This window comes from Mobula hypostoma, chromosome 5 (genome assembly GCF_963921235.1).
Source record: "Mobula hypostoma chromosome 5, sMobHyp1.1, whole genome shotgun sequence".
NCBI classification, from domain to species: domain Eukaryota; kingdom Metazoa; phylum Chordata; class Chondrichthyes; order Myliobatiformes; family Myliobatidae; genus Mobula; species Mobula hypostoma.
The window spans coordinates 59,739,767-59,757,641 of NC_086101.1; positions in this window are offsets into that span (position 1 = coordinate 59,739,767).

The window sequence follows — 17,875 nt, forward strand, 5'->3', positions numbered from 1 at the left end:
GACATTGAATCCATAACCACTACCTCACTACTTCTTAATTTGTTGCACTACTTTTTAAATTTAACCATTTTATATACACACACTTACTGTAATTCACAGTTGTTTCTATTATTATACCTTGCACTGTACTGCTGCCTCAAAGCCAACAAATTTCACGACACTTAAGTTCATCTCACAGACATGTTTTTAGTGTTCCTGAAGCGTCACAACATCTCACAGCTAGATTGTTTGTCAGCTATTCATTCATGACTCTCTTACTAGATAAAGATGACACTCAACCTCAGGAAATACCTGCTAATCAGCTTGAGACCAACTGTGCTCTGTGTTCTTAACCTGTAACGAGCTGAACACTCAGCAATATTCATGCAGCAAATCCTTAGGCCACAGCAGCTGACTGGGCTGAGACAATGGAGAACAACAATATCTTTGTTTCTTTTCCTCCTCCCCATATTCTGCATACCACCTCTCTTATATAATCAGATGTGATGTTGCAGATCCTGTATTTCCTTACGCATTCTACAAACCTACCAACAATCCACCTACAATCTCTTTCGTATTAGATGAGGTGGCACTTGCAAACAGGAAGGTAATTATAGTGCATTACATCTATTTTTGACACCCTACTTCCCTTATGTTTTACAAATGTTCAGTTTTGAGCCTGGAGACTGTTAACTTGTTTAACTACAAAACAAATTGCATCTTATTGTGAAGCCAGGTCTTTCTGGAAATGCTGCAAGCTGTATTTCACTGGGAGGCATAAACGCTGCCTGTGGATAGCTTTGCCCACAGTAAATCTTAGGTAAAGAATTTTCCAGCAACTGCCTGCAGTTATTTGTCATACTTTACAGCTGACTAAATCGAGGAGTGGGCACATGATGGCTACGTTATGAAGCCAGAACTTAGTACCCAAGCCAGCTACCTATCAACATGGTCGGCAGCCATCTAAATATTGTAGTTCTGCTGGGATTAATTTATTGGTTTGAGTATCCATATCCAAACCCTCAAAACACGGTGACGTGAGACAGAACACTCTGTGGGCAGGGTGGAACATGCACTCACCATGAAGCAGCTAGAAAAGATTTAGAATGGTGCTGAAACCCCTATCTCCAGAATCAGATTCAGAATCAAGATTATTCCCACTGATTTATATGACATGAAATTTGTTGTTTTGCAGTTACAGTACAGTGCAAAGTCATAAAGATTACTATAAACAACAAAATGAATAAATAGTGCAAAGCAAAGGAGTAATAGAGCAGTGTTCATGGATCCACAAACAACTTAGTCACCTGATGGTGGAGGGAAAGAAGCTATTCTTAACTTGTTGAGTGCAAGTCTTCAGGCTCCTGCACCTTCTTCCCAAAGGTAGTCAGCAAAGGAAGATATGTCCTGGATTTTGAGGGTTCTTGGTGATAGATGCTGTGTTCATGAGACAGCACCTCTTCAAGATATCCTTGATGTCGCTTTGTCCATAATGGAACTGGCTGAGTCTACAATATGTTGGACCCATGATAGTTCCTATGAGATGGTGTTGCCCAGGATCCTGAAACAGTTCACTCTTTCTATTGCTGGCCCCATCAATGAGGACAGGTGTGTGTTTCTTGAAAAGTGGATGACTTTGCATTTACCAACGTTGCACTCCAACTGCCACACCCTTGCCCACTCACCCTTGCCCTTCTATATCTCTCTGCAGACTCTCCGTATCCTCTGCACAGTTTGCTTTTCCACACAATTTAGTGCCATCGGCAAACAGATACGTTACACTTAGTCCCCCTTCCAGATTGTTAAAGTATATTGCGAACAGTTGCGAGCCCAGCACCAACCCACTCACAACTGATTGCCAAGCAGAGAAACACCCATGTATCCCAACTCCCTACTTTCTATTGGTTAACCAAACCTCTATCCATGCAATACATTACTCACAATTTTATGCATCCTTACTTTATGGATGTCTTTTTATGTGGCACTTTATCAAATGCCTTCTGGAGATCATCTGTTCTCTTCTACCCACTACGCTCATTAACCCAAAGAATGGTTAATATACTCAGCAGTTCCTGATTTATACAGCAATCATAAACTTATACAGAAATGCCCACTATTCTGTTTGGAGTTGCAAATATTGTTGCAGCAGATTCTGGAACATTGTTTATGCAGTAGGAGGTGGAATTGACTTCATCAAGAATGAAGTGAGTACAAAAAGATATTTTTACTGAAGAAATTCTATCACTTTTCCTGTATTATAACAGCTACCTCTCAGCTTTACATAATTAAATCAATGTTGCTCATGGCGCAGGGGGCTCAGACATTCAAGGTATTGTTAGTTTGTATATATTTTAGAACGTATATATTCCGTCATATATACTCCATACCAGATATCAATTCATGAAATTGATAATAAGTTAACTCTTTTTTTAAAAATAGTTGGTTGCTGGAATACTTACCCAGGTATATCTGTTAGGGATCCCTGTCTGCTTTTGATACCGGGGAGTTTCAATCTCAGGCAGTTCTATTTTTCAGTTTTCCCACCTTTATGATCCAATTTTGAAAAAAAAACTATCATGAAGTATGGTCATTTTTTATAATGGTGCAATGAAATCATGATATTTTATCTCACAAAACACTTCTATTGTAATTAACTTTACAATTAATAATAAGGACTAAATTGTGAATAAATATGTGGTTCTGCAAGTACACACAGTAGATTTCCTGATACCACATTAAATTAGCAAACAGTTCAATGATTCAATGGTTCAATTTAATATCAGAGAATGTATACAATATACAACCTGAAATTCTTACTCTTCACAGACATCTGTGCACCAGAAACAAATCCTAAAGAATGAATGACAGAAAGAAACATCATAACCTCAAAGCCACTTTCCCACGCACAAGCAGGAGCAAAAGCATCGATCCTCCCCCTTCCCACTTGCATCAACAAAAACTTTGACCCAGCCACCAAATTGCAAGCAATAGTAGAAGCCCCCAAAGAGAAATTGACCTAGAGTCCATCACAAACTACAGTCCATAACCTAACATTTCAATATCTCAGGCAGGCTCTCTACCACCAGTTGGGGAGAGAGAGATCACTCCAACAATAAACAAGAGCGGGAGATCAGTGAAAAGGATATTAAAGGTACAGATATACACACACAAACACACACACATACACAGAAAGAAACAAATGCACACTGATTCCATGCTTGTTAATATCACACCTGCTGCTATTTCACACTCACGCTCTAATCCCTTCTCATCATGCCATATACACTTAGAAATAGTATTTCTCTTTTGCTTTACGTATTAAGGATGCAAATGTAGTAAGACTGCCTCGGGAGAGAAGGGATGGTAACCTGTGGATTTAAAACCTAACTAGGCAAGAGTATATTGTTCCACTCCTGATTGGCATGGTGATAACTCAAGCCAAAGCAGCTGCTGCTGAAGAAATCACAAGTCTCCCGAATATTAATCTTCTGGTTCCTCACTATCCATCACTCTGCCATTGTAATGAATGTTCTGTCAATAATCGTTGCTCTATTTTCACGGTTTTATCCACGCAGACTCACTGTGAGATTCATGGACAACACGCTCTCCTCCACTACAACCCTACCCTACTGCAGAGAACTAAACAAGCTAGGCCTGAGGGGATCCTTCATGCAGAGGGGAACCTGGCATCAGTGGAATGTAGCTGGGCCAAAGTCAGGTGTGCAAGATCCCTTGAGAAAAATAACCATATAACAATTACAGCACAGAAACAGGCCATCTCGGCCCTTCTAGTCTGTGCGAACTCTTACTCTCACCTAGTCCCACCAACCTGCAATCAGCCCATAACCCTCCATTCCTTTCCTGACAATATATCTATCCAATTTAACTTTAAGGGACAACATCAAACCTGCCTCAACCATTTCTGCTGGAAGCTCGTTCCACACAGTTACCACTCACTGAGTAAAGAAGTTTCCTCTCATGTTACCCCTAAACTTTTGCCCTTTAACACTCAACTCATGTCCTCTTGTTTGAATCTTCCCCACTCTCAATGGAAAAAGCCTACCCACGTCAACTCTATCTATCCGCCTCATAATTTTAAATACCTCTATCAAGTCCCCCCTCAACCTTCTACGCTCCAAAGAATAAAGACCCAACTTGTTCAACGTTTCTCTGTTACTTAGGTGATGAAACCCAGGTAACATTCTAGTAAATCTCCCCTGTACTCTCTCTATTTTATTGACATCTTTCCTATAATTCAGTGACCAGAACTGTACACAATACTCCAAATTTGGCCTTAACAATGCCTTATACAATTTCAACATTACATCCCAACTTCTATACTCAATGATCTGATTTATAAAGGCCAGCATACCACCCTATCCACATGATATTCCACCTTCAGGGAACTATGCACCATTATTCCTAGATCCCTCTGTTCTACTGCATTCTTCAATGCCCTACCATTTACCATTTATGTCCTATTTTGATTAGTCCTACCAAAATGTAGAACTCCATCTGCCTTCTCCAAATGTTGTACTGACTTCAGAGAATAATGCTGATATCCATGACAGGGGAGTCCAGTTAATGAAGATGCATAACCAAATGCTTGCTGCATTGTTCAGATTGCCAACTGGACATGGCCAGGTTCATGGACGAAGATTTCCACAGGAAGTTGTACAAATTGAGGATTACATCACTTCCACATTAGAGATGAGGTCAAAGGGCATTAACACCTTTGCATTCTATTCCCAAAGAAGCATAGGTGAAGGACATCTGAAGCTTTTATTCTCAGAGTTCCCTGATCAGAGCTCCGCAGACTGTTGTCTAAAAGAATAATTATTAGTGGAGCACAAATCAGAGAAGCAAGAGATTCTGCAGATGCTGGAAATTCTGAGCAACACAGAAAAGAGATCTGGAGAAACTCAGTAAGTCAGACAGCATTTCAGGAAGGAAATAAACAGCTGATATTTCAGGATGACACCTTTCCAGCCCAAAATGTTATCTGTTTATTTCCTCCTGTAGAGGCTCACCATCATGCTGATTTCCTCCAGTATTTTGTGTGTGTGTGTGAGCGGAAAGCAGATTATTCTTAACCGTAAACAGAGAACTGCCTCCTGGGCACAATTTATTTTCATTCAGAAACAATTTATTAATCTTCTCAAGCAGAAAGTTGAAAACCAGGAGAACACTATTCATCGGGAAGCACTGTGAGTGTCAACTGTTGATGTTGCCGTGGGTTTTGAGGCTTTGATTATAATCTAGACAACAGCAGATCTGTGGCCCAGTGTCCATCCACTCCAGGGAGCCTTCTATTTGGATCATAGGTCATGACACTGTTATGGTTGGTCATGCAGTCGTGCGGTCTATGAGATGGCAGGGTGCTGGCTACCTTTACACTAAAGATGATGGTTAAGTTGTGGTATTCCAGTGCAAGTTTGTTGAAGTTGAGGGTTTCCTCTGTCTTCTTGGATTTATGGAGTGAATTCAACTGTGGCTGCAGGCAAGTGGTTAAGCAGATGGGTCCCCAACTCAGCAGTGAATGAAGTGAGGGTCATGAGTGGAGAGCCAAGGGTAACCAAACATGAGAGGAGATTTGGGTACCTCAATATGGAGGAATTGCATGGACTCATGGTGCTGTCTTATGTCTATGTACACAAGCTGTTTGGATGCTCTGACCATCCCAGACCAAAAGGGACATCGTCAATGGCTGCAATGCAGAAGGAGTGAGAGATAGGTTCAGTAGAGAGTCCATGATGCACACACAGCGTCCATTCCAGAAAGTTGCCTGTGGCATCAGAATATACCAGACCTCTTGTGTGCATAGAGCCATTGAGGTCTGGAGAGTGAAAGACGGAGTGAGTCGGTCCATGGCATTGGAACATGAGGCTGTGTCAGATAGAAAGCCCCTTTCTCTGTCTAGTGGTTTCTTGTCCCCAGATGCAGAGGGCATTTGGTGTATGGGCAATCGTCTGCTACACAGTAAATGCACAAATTGTTTCTCTACTGACGTTCACACTCCTGAGGTGTTAAGGGAACTCTCTCTAACAGCATGGACTGCAGAGGTATTGCTAATGAGGGTCCTGCTGCCTGAGAACAGAACTGAGGTTCTGGCTGATGGTTTGGAAGATCATTCCATCATTGTCAATGTGGAGGGATGGAGTGGTCTGGCTTTTGAGATTGGTGGGCACCTCCCAGGTTGACCGCTCATCTTTCAAGTGCATTGGGAGCCCATGATGGAAATGGGCCAGCAACCATTCCACATTTCAGCTGCACACTACCACAGTGTTCCTGAATTCCACAGTGTAATCCAGCACCAAATGTGAGCTTTGATACAGGTGAGGTCTGCTATCCACTGTCCCTCCTTCCACTTACCAGTTAGTCAAAAAACTGGTGCATCTCATCAGTAAATGCCTCCTATTTATTGCAATTGGTGCTTTTATTGTCCTAGTTAGTATCTGCCCAGGTCAGAGCTTACACAGTCAAGAGAAAGGTGACAAAGGCAATCTTGGCTCAGTTCGTAATATGCAAAGATGGCTGCAGTTCAAAGTGCAAGATGCATGGGGACTGGAAGCTGCAGCATTGGGTTGGGGATCCGTTGAAACCTTCAGGCACCAGAATCTGAGGCTCAGAGGGAGGAGGCTGACTGTAGTGGATATAGAGTTAGTTGTCAGCGGCAAGTGGTTTCCTGCTGTTTCAGATCCATGTGCTCATGCCAATGTTGACTTCCTTTAGGCGAACAAACTCTGCTGGGTCAATCAATGAGTCAATCACCTTATCAGAAAAAGTACAGGAGGCTTGACTCAAAAGCAGAACAGCGGGGACAATTCAGCGATGAATGATAACTTTCATAATACACGGCAAAAAATAACAAGCCACAAGGGGCAACAAAATGAGACAGAACAGATACTAAGCATCTCAGGCAACAAGGTAACTGAAGGCTAGGAGCAACTAATTGAGGCTAGCTGGTTCAAGGAGTGAACAAGGATTGTGGATGACAGCTGGGTTTAAATAGGCTGCAGGTGATGAGTTGGAAATGAGTGGCACATGATTCCTTGTAGCTAGAAGACTGAGTTGCCTACCTGTATAGGCCTGACAGCTGGTTGTTAACGCAATTGACATAGGTCACTGTATATTTTGATATACATGTGATTAGTAAGTAAATCTAACTTAAACTGATCTAAAATAATCTAACCTAATCTAATTTATCATCTGATCTTCACCCGATTCATTGATAAAAAATAGGGATAGTTAGATGAATTAGCTACAGTAAATTACCCTAGTGTAGCTGGGTAGACAGGGGATTGAACAGGGAGTAGTAAAATGCATGTGATATTGATACATGTATTGCAATATAACTAGGCCAATCAGATTTCTGGGTAGCTCTGAGAAAAGGCATAGAATGCATGGGCTTTCTTCTATGTTATGACGTCATAGGGGAATGCAAACTTGCATAGTGAGACACAGTATCAGAACACATCCCCCCCTGAGACAAGAGATTCTATATACATCTTTCATAGTGCTGACTACTGTGACCCCCAAGAGATGTTGAATATCAGCCAGGCAGTAACCACACAGGGGCACTACAGCCTAGGAGTAGGAGTCTTAAGTCAAGCTGGAATGAACTCAGGAAGAGTAATCACCTGGATTTGTTGGCATCATTAGTGCATACGCAGTAAGCCTCGCTTTGATTGATATTTTGTATACCTTTGCCAATTAAGCCTCTTTACATCAATCATTCAAGCATTTAGTTTCAATTCAACTGGATAAACTTATTGCAAATGGATCAATGCATCCTGCAGCACTTTACTGAAACTCTTATCATGCCTTATTAGATTAGAGTATTTGAAACCATGAACCTTGCAGATGACACTGTAATTTCCTTGAGAGCCATTACATTAAGCATTGTAAAACTTACAGTACGCTGGATGAACTCAGCAGGTCGGGCAGCATCAGTGGAAACGATGAGTTTTTTCTTGGAGGTGGAATGGAATCATGTGCAAAAGTTTCTTGACTGACAATACCAATGGACTACACAATTACTCCTCATAGTAGCCTTACAAGAGAGTGCCCTTATCACAGGTGGAATGTTCCTCTTTACATGCCATAGATAGTTGGTGTTATTAGAAAACAGAATATTCAGGGTGACAATGGCCTTTGCCTCAATGTACAGCAATTCATATTGCTGTTCAGAATGCTGGAGATGTGTGATTCCCTAAGATGTATTTTTAATTGTTTATTTATTGAGATACAGTGCAGAATAAGCCCTTCTGACCCTGTGAGCCATGCCAACCAGCACTCCCCCGTTTAACCCTAGACTAACCACAGGACAATTTACGATGACCAATTAACTTACCAATCAGTATGTCTTTGGACTGTGGGAGGAAACCGAAGCACCCAGATGAAACCCATGCATCACGGGGAGAATATACAAACTTTTCACAAACAGTGGCAGAAATTGAACAGGGGTTGTTGATACTGTAAAGTATTGTGCTAACCACTACGCTACCGTGTCACTCAAAGCAGTGACCCCAATGTGGGTTTGAAACCCACAACCTATAAATTATGTCATCCAATTTCACTGGAATCCCACCACGCTCGGATTGTTCTACGGTTCACTTACTAACAAAGTACACATCTCGGAAATTCTTCTTCTCCGGATAGCCACAAAGCCAAAAAGAAAAGAACGGCACCACAATCATCAACTCCCAAATCCTTTCCTCCCCTCACAAAAAATGAACAAAAACAAAACAGATACATTGACCCCCAAATCTCTCCCCACTCCCGCACACAAAAAAGCGAGAAAAATCAAGCAAGCAACACAGAATATAAAAACTATAAGACTGAAAAAAGTCTATAGTTAAGTCCATATCCAAAATGCAGAAAACCTGGGTAACATTCTCTGGGCACAGTGGTGGGCTTTCCCTCTCTAGCAGCGAGCAATCCCACCTACGATCAAAAAGCAGTCTCCCCTCTCCGAACGGAGCAATCTCACCAGCAATCAAAAGGCAGTCTCTCCTCTTCAGCAGTAGAGTGATCCCCCAGCGATAATAAGGGCAGGCAGCTAGCGCTCACTTTCCACATTCACCTCGATGTTTTAATCTCCCTCATTGCTTTAATCAGCGAACGATGGAAGCTTTAATGGGCGAAATGGATTTAAACATGGTCTCGTGCACCCTGCAGGCTCTCGCCATGAGGCTCCCACATGCTGCCTCTGCCTCGGAGACTGCAGTGCGTTGAAACCCCCAAACAATCTCCAACCTGCAAAGCACAGGTTCCAACAGTTCCAGAGTCATACTCAAGATGCAAAACAAATGTAAAAGACAGAGAAGAAGTGATTGTGCCATATATGTGGTAGCAGATATTTATTTCATCCCTCAGCATAAGAAGCAGTTCCTGAGTATGTGCTGGGTTAAACCAGGTACAGGACAGTAGGTCCATTCATTTCAGAAGAGAGGAACAAGTGTAAGGTTCCTAGGTAAGTAGGAAGAAATTAGGTATAATTAAATGCTCTTGGTGAATTTAATGTATTTGTATATGTTTGCATTATTTATAGTTTTCATCTCTTTTAGTTTGTGAATTTAGATACTTTAATATTATTTGAATTCTCTGAATGACAGACATGCACTATTCACAAATATTTAATTTCCTAATAAGTTTGACAGCTGAAAAGGCTGTCAACCACTTTTTCTCTAAACTGAACGGGTGTGCAGCCACACAGTAACTGAAATGCTCCCGTGCACGTAGCTTTTATTGCCGTGCAGCTGGAATTGGACGCAGCTAGTAAAAGTTTATGAAATGTGAAAGATTTTCTTTGTTGTACTGTTTTTCATTATACCCTTCAATTAGTAAATAAAACCAGAATGTGTCAGTTTTCATTCTAAATATTCATAGTATGCATATTACATCAAAACAAACATTTAAAGTGCTCCTCAGTTTTCAGGCCATGTAAACATTTCCTGCTCAGAGCAATGGTTGGTCCTTGGTCCACACGGCTGTAAAAAAAATCAAGGGAATGTTGCTGTCAACTTCCTTGCAGGCATTTCATGGACTGGGCTTGTTTTGCCTCCCATGGCTACTTACATATTTAGGATTTGCTATTGGACTCGTACTCGCCAGCAAGTCAAAGTCATAGGTTCCATGAATGATAAAATCATATTTGCCACACAAGTAGCTGAAAATGATAGCTTGCCACTAGCAGCAAGTCCCGGCTCAAAAATGATCTTCTTAAGAAAAGGAGCAATTCAAAACTCTTAAAAATAAGGTAATGAAATTATTTTTTGCTTCACATACATCATAACGTCTGTCAGCAGTTTCATATTCCTGAGTGCTAACATATCAGATGAACTTCCTTGAACCCTGCACACAAATACAGATGTAAGGAAAGCACACTAGTGCCTGAGGAGGATTGGGTTGTCTCTGAACACTCTAACAAACTTTTGCAGATGTGCAGGTGTACTGACTGATTGCATCATGGTCTAGAATGCAAACTTGAATGCACAAGTCCTTCCAGGTGAGGTGACACTTCACCTGTGAGTCGGCTGGGGTGATACACTGCGTCCGGTGCTCCTGATGTGGCCTTGTATATATTGGCAAGACCCGATGCAGGCTGGGAGACCATTTTGGTGAACACCTACGCTCTGTCCACCAGAGAAAGCAGGATCTCCCAGTGGCCACACATTTTAATTCCACGTCCCATTCCCATTGTCTATCCACGGCCTCCTCTACTGTCAAGATGAAGCCACACTCAGTTTGGAGGAACAACACCTTATATTCTGTCTGGGTAGCCTCCAACCTGATAGCATGAACATCGACTTCTCTAACTTCCGCTAATGCCCCACCTCCCTTTCGCACCCCATCTGTTATTTATTTATTTATTGATTGATTGATTAATTATTAATTTTTTCTCTCTCTCCTTTTTCTCCCTCTGTCCCTCTCACTATACTCCTTGCCCATCCTCTGGGCTTCCCCGGTCCCCGTTTCTTTCTTCCTAGGCCTCCCATCCCAAGATCCTCTCGTATCCCTTTTGCCAATCAATTTTTATGTGTGTTGTCAAGAACTATTTCTCTTCAACCAGTGAGTGCTTGAACCAACTGACTAAATCCTAATTACAACCTCAGAATGGCAATCACCTTGATCAGTTGCACTAAAATTGATGTTTTTTTTCCAACTGAGTTCTTTCTTGTAAAAGTTGTGCATAATTTATATTCAGTTTAGGATTCTTTCATGTGAATGTTGCTGATATGAAGCCATGTGCTTGTTGCACTGCTGCGTGCAAGAATTTCTTTGTATAACTGTACTTGTGCATATGACAATGAACTGGACTTCGAGTTGTTACTTCCTTGTATGTTTACTGCAAACAGCCAAGGGTAACTTGAAACTACCAGAACATACAAACGTGTGGACAGTCAGAGGTTTTTCCCACAGCTGAAATGGTTAACATGAGAGGGCACAGTTTTAAGGTGCTTGTAAGTAGGTACAGAGGTGATGTCAGGGGTAAGTTTTTGCTGATTGCGTCGGCTCTTATCTGGGCCGACATTTACGTGCCAGGCGGCACCTAATTAATTAGCTTGTTTATTTTGGCTTTTTTCTGAAAAATGTGCTGGGTGCATTCTGGCTACCGCTGCACTGCTACATTCTTCACGGCCCGGAGGTTGGCGACCACTGTCTTAAGAGACTCCTGAATAGGTACATGGAACTTCGAAAAACAGAGGGCTATGGGTAACCTTAGCTAATTTCTAAGTAAGTACATGTTCAGCACAGCACTGTGGACCAAAGGGCCTGTATTGTGCTGTAGGTTGTCTATGTTTCTATCCCATTCCCTGGAAATATGTAATACTAAGAGTTGTAAAATCTGTAAAACATTTTAGTTTACAAAATAAATTAGATTTCTAAAATGACAAGAAGGTGGAGACAATTGCATTTCCTCATCTAAATCCTCATAGGAATTTTCATAGGAAATACAGAAAATGAGTTGACCTAGAATCTAAAACTAGTGCAAACCTCCACTGGGGTTCACAATTAGTATCTCGGCTGGCATTTCGCATTAATTAATCATATAAACAGATTCTTAGATTAACCTACAAATTTATTTTGACTTTCACACCACTAAGGACCAGGATAATACATGAGAATTTTTTACTTTGCTATTCTTAATTTCATCAGGTTCAAAGGTAATTGTATTGCTTTGATCTATGTTTCATAGTAAGCTGATTGGAACCATGGGAAAATGACTATTAAAGAGAGGTCAGGAGCTTTAGAATGAGGTCATTAACATTTGGAGAGACCGATTTCTTGGTAGAATCTGCCGGAGTGCATTGTTGGGCCATTTTTTCATCCACAGTAATGTTATTACTTGGACCTTGCAATAGTTTTATGCTACATAAGTGGAACTTGAAGCAAGAAGAAAAAATAGAAAATATATTCCTGCTGTGAGAAGTACTGAACAATAACATGATTCCTGCAGACCTTATTTCAATACTAATCTGGCATTCTGACTCAATATCTGTCCCTGTTTGTATCTAGTAGAATGGTGTTGCTAAGATTGTTGTAGGTTGAACTCCACAGAAACATCTTCTCACAGACACCCTTCTGTCAAATTCAAATGTAAGAGTTGCCTTGAAATCATAAACACTGAAGGTTGTGTTGATACCATCAAGGTGGCTGGAGTACTTTCGGAGTCTGTGATCTACAGCTGCACTCAAACTGCAATTCTACACAGCAGTGAGCTCCCGCTCTCAGAGCTGGCCAAGTGGCCTAGCATTTTAGGTATCACTGCACCCTGTGGACGACCTCATTCCTTGCTGGTGTTGCTGACTGACACGTCGTGAGAGATTGGAACATTGAGACAGCAGGTCCGGCTGTTGGAGACCTCTGCACTCGAGCAATTGGACTCTCTCTCTTTCAATGGTGGGAGTTTGCTGCTCATTCTCTAGTCAGGGGAACTTGAAATAAAGTAACACTGCAGACTGTAGCATTGAAGCAGCAAGCTTTTGCCCTCCCCCTCACTGTGGCAGGAGTGATACCTCTCTCTCCCTTGTTGGGGGGGGGAGGGGGAGAGAGAGAGAGAGAGAGATTGTGGCAAGTCAAACTGTTGGGATGAACAGTGGTTTCTGTTGGACTCTAGACCAAGGTCTCTTTAGGGTCTTTGCATTTTCTTGCACAGTGGATGGTTGAGGGGCACATGCCTACTGCTGGAACAAGTGGGGGGAGGGTTAACGCTTTGCTCCTGTTGTGTGTGAGAAAGGGGAGGGTGACTTTGGGCCTCTAACTTTTTTCAGTGATTCATTCTCTGGGGCTTTATTTCTGTTTTGTGAAGAGTAAGAAATTCAGGTTGTATACTGTATACATTCTCTGATATTAAATGGAAGCATTGTACCATTGTATGTTATAGAAGATGGGATGTGCTGAAAGGTGTTAATCCACACGGTAGCTAGTGTTGCTGCTGCACAACATAAGGGGCCAATTCTAACCAGATTCTGTCTGTGTGCGATACTGTACATACATTTTCTCCATTATTTTTAGGGTTTCCTACAAATGTTCTGGTTGCTTTACACATTCATATAGGTTAATGGCCAGTATTGTTTGCTCCTTTGGTAGATGGATGGTAAGAAGATCAGAGAATAATGTATCTGATGGAAATGTTCTGAAAGCCAGCACAGAGTCAGTGGATCAAACAGCCAATGTTGCAGGAGGATGCTGGAAATGCCTTATATTAAGCTGATAGCAGCAAAATACTTTTGAGAAAGTGCTTCAATTTGCAATGTTGTTTTTTTTACTCCATTTGCTATTTCCCCTTAAGAGTAAGACTTCCTTTAACGCTTCTCTTTCTTTTATTTTTTCTTTCTAATTTCTGGCTGTGCAAAGTCAATTAGGAGAGCAAGAATGCATTATTGCAAATTATACTTGACCGTGCTGAACAATTTTATGTGCTGGGTAGCGTTTTACTCTGAGGAAACCCAAATCCACTGTATGGCACTGAATAACATATTTTCTATCATGACACAGTAGGTAACACATTATTTTTAATCTGAATAAATAAATAGATGAGTGGCATCCAAGGAAAGGTCTTTGTTAAATTCTTGACTCCAATTACATTCATTGTCTCCAAGGTATTACTAATTAAGCTTTGCAGCATTAGAAATGCAGTGAGAGATAAACAGGTAATTATAACTTTTTTTTCTTAATTGTATTTAAAAATCAGAAAATTAGAATACCAAAAAAAATCATTTCATCATAGTGATTCTTTTGATCCAAAAGTTAATTGTCATTGAGTGTTCCTATTGGTACCCAACTTACTTCAGCTGAAAACTACTGTAACTTTATTTGGATGTATAAATTGACATTCTATTGGCATGCAAGAGCAGCATTTGTACTATGAACTTATTTTTTCACGATACTTCTGGTAATCAAAACACTGCTGCATCTTTCCCTGATCCTGTACAATTTGGCCACAATAAGGAAAGCACACCCAATCTGGAACTGTGCAAACAGAGCAAATCGACACCACAACAGATTCTGTGGTCTGTACTAGATTTGTAGGAGTGGGTGGTGATTCTGCAGGGAATACTAAAATCTGTTCCAGTAAACTGGGAGTAAAAGTTTAAGGTGACCTTGCAGAAAAACCTATGAATTGTTGTTGACATTGTGATGATTACAAAATCTGTCACAGATTTATGAGAGATGCAACAATCAATAAGAGACAAGGGATTGTTGTATGGATTGCAAATAATAGTAAAAGCAACTGCTGCCAAAAATTGTTAACAGATGGAGCCACCCAAACTGTAGGACTTAAATGGCTCAAATATGACTAAAACTGGAGTAGTAATAGTGACCCAGCAAACAAGAGAAAAATGCCAAGAACAAGTTTCTAACAATGTACAAAGTAACATCCAACTGAATTCCACTTCTTTCACTTCATCAACTTCTTCTTTTTCTCTCAAACTGGACAGAGCTATGATGGCGCAAGAAAGCAGCTTCTTCAAGCTCATCTGCAGAAACAGCCTAATTTCTACCTTTAATGTCTCTTTTTTTCTCCTTTTTGAAGGTGCATGGTGTTCTGTTGGTGCTCTTCACCTGCAGTCACACTGCAACTTTGCTTCTTTACTGTGGTGGGACCCACTGCTGGGCCTCACTGACCAGCCATTTTACGATATCCTAAGGGTGCGGCTGAGAAGACGAGCATGCCTTCACGGTTCTGCAGCTTTGCAGCACTATGGATGAGCTAATTTTATGCCAGTGCTGCCGACTGAAGTGTTGTGGGAGAAAACAGGATATCGGGAACTGGTAATTAGCTGTCAGAGGTCTGTGATCTCTCTCTCTCTCTCTCTCTCTCTCTCTCTCTCTCTCGTTGGTGAGGGAGAGTTTGCTGTTGATTCTCAAGTCAGAGAACTTGAGAAGAAGCAACTTGGCAGACTTCAACACCTTAATCAGCGAGTCATTTTGTGTTTGCCTCCCATTTCACTGAGTGACACCTCTCTGCTCTTTTATTAGAGAAACAGAGAGCTTCCAATATGTTGAATTGTTGGGTGAACAATTAGTTTTTGTTCTACTGCAGATCATGGTCTCTCTTGGGGCTATTGCTATTGCTTGCTTGCTGGGTGGTGGCTGCTGATTCTTTTTGCTGAAATAAGTGGGGAGGAGGGAGGGCTGATGCTTTGATGCTGCTTGTGCATGGGAGTGAGGAGGTGGGGGCTTTGAAGTTCTAACATTTCACTGTCACTCATTTTTTGAGGTAGTCTTCTGGTTTCATGGATGTCTGTGAGGAACAATAAGTTCAGGTTTATTGTACTCATTCTCTGATGTTAAATGGAGCTATTGAACCATTGAAACTCTTGAATGTATCTGATTTAATAGTAAATTTAATTTGCTGCATTAACTCTATTTTGATTTCCGCAAATACTTAAATCAAGGCAGAATGGCACAGGGAACAATTATCAGATAAGATAAAGGAAATCAGTTTAGTCATAGATAAATCCATTGCTTAGACATGCAGACAAGAGCAAGTTAGTTCAAGTCTTTGCTTTGGGGCCGTTATAATTGTACAATGGATGAACCTTTAGACCTTGATTCTTTTGTGGAAAATACCATCAACGTGATTTTCTTTCTGTGGGGCAAACTGCAAGCAGTCACAGGAAGGTTGCCAGAGATGACAAGCATCAAATGCAAAGCTGTCCATGCTGGACAAAAGGCAAACAATGGAAAATATCAGGGGAGTGACAGAAGACAGAAGGGGTGAAACAAAATATGCACAAACTGATTATATTTCTTGAAGTATTTTTCAGTTATTTTGTCAAAGTTCAATGAAGTTGGTATAACACTGTATCATTTATTTTGTCTGTGTGCTCACCAGCTGGCATCTATTCTTTGAGTTTAATTGATAGAATTACATTATCTTTAGGGAGTGAAACATTGTATCTCATTATTTGATATACCACATTGAAGGTATCAAATAAGGTAGGATTTTTGTAAATATTTTGCATAAGTAAGTTTAATCAAGTTTCTTCCAGTATTTTTTTTCACTTTAATTCCATAAAATCAAAAATGGGCTGCTTCCAGAAAAAGCTATTTGGTGATTTTATGTACTAATGCTTGCAATTAACCTGAATTTGATGCATTCCAAAAGTGCAATTCACTGAACAGTTTTGAGTAATACTACTTGTAGTAAGTAAGAATTACCATAGTCATTATTTTATCATGATGTTTTAATTATCAGAATAAGTCGTCAGCAATTCAGGATAGAGATACAAAGAAATTTCAATGCTCAGAGGGTTTATGGGTTTATTAATGCAACATGTACCAAGATACAGTGAGAAGCTTGTCATGCATATTATTTATACAGATCACATCATCACAGCGAAGAATAAGGTAAAGTGATAACAATAACGGTTTAAAGGTCAAAGTTCAAAGTACATTTATTTTCAATATATATATACAATATACAACCCTGAGATTCATCTCCTAAACAAAAAAAAACAAAAAGAACCCTTTCTAAAAAAGAAGACTGTCAAACACCTAATGTTCAGAACAGAAAAAAAAACACGCAAACAATGAACGCAAGCAAATAGCATTCCGAACTGAAGTCCACAAAGTGCCCGTCTCCAGATCCTTAGTTCAGCACAGAGCTGAGCGGTGAGCTGAACTGGCCCTTCCCTCTCGCTGGGTTCCGATACCCTCTACTTAGCGCCTAAATCGTTGTCCAGATATCACGTTCAGTCGCTTCGATACGCTCTGGGTCCTGGACCCTCCAGTTTCAATAATAAAGTGCAAGAGCTACTGAAAAAGTGCGGTGGAGGAAAACAATAAAATGAAAGACCATAATGAGGAAGGCTGTGAGGCCGAGTCCATCTTATCGTGCAAGAGGTCGATTCAACAGCGGGAGAAAATCTGTTCTTGCTTTCAGGCTTTTTTATCTTCTGCCCAGTTGGATGGGAGAGAATACAGAATGTCTGAGGTGAGCCTGGCCTTTGTTTATGCCGGCTGTTTTACTGAGGCCATATGACAATAATCCATAGGGGCATAATCTGAGCACTCGGCTCATCAATTCTGCTCTGCCATTTGATCATGGCTGATTTATTTTCCCTCGCAACCCCATTCCCCAACCTTCTCTCCATAACCTTTGATGCCCTCAATAATCAAGAAGCTATTAACCTCCACTTTAAACATACCAAAGAATTTTTCTTGCTGCCTCATTAAAGAATCTAGCATAATCAGAGAGCCCACCCATCCAGAAGGATAATCTACTGTCTCCCACCAGCTATCAGGCAAAAGCCAATAATCATGTACTACTGGGCTGAAGGACAGCTGGAATCTTCGTGCTGTTGAATTTTGCTGGTGGTGAATCTTTGGAAGCTCAGCCACTAAGCATTTTGAAGAAAGAGATCAAAGAATTTTTTGATGT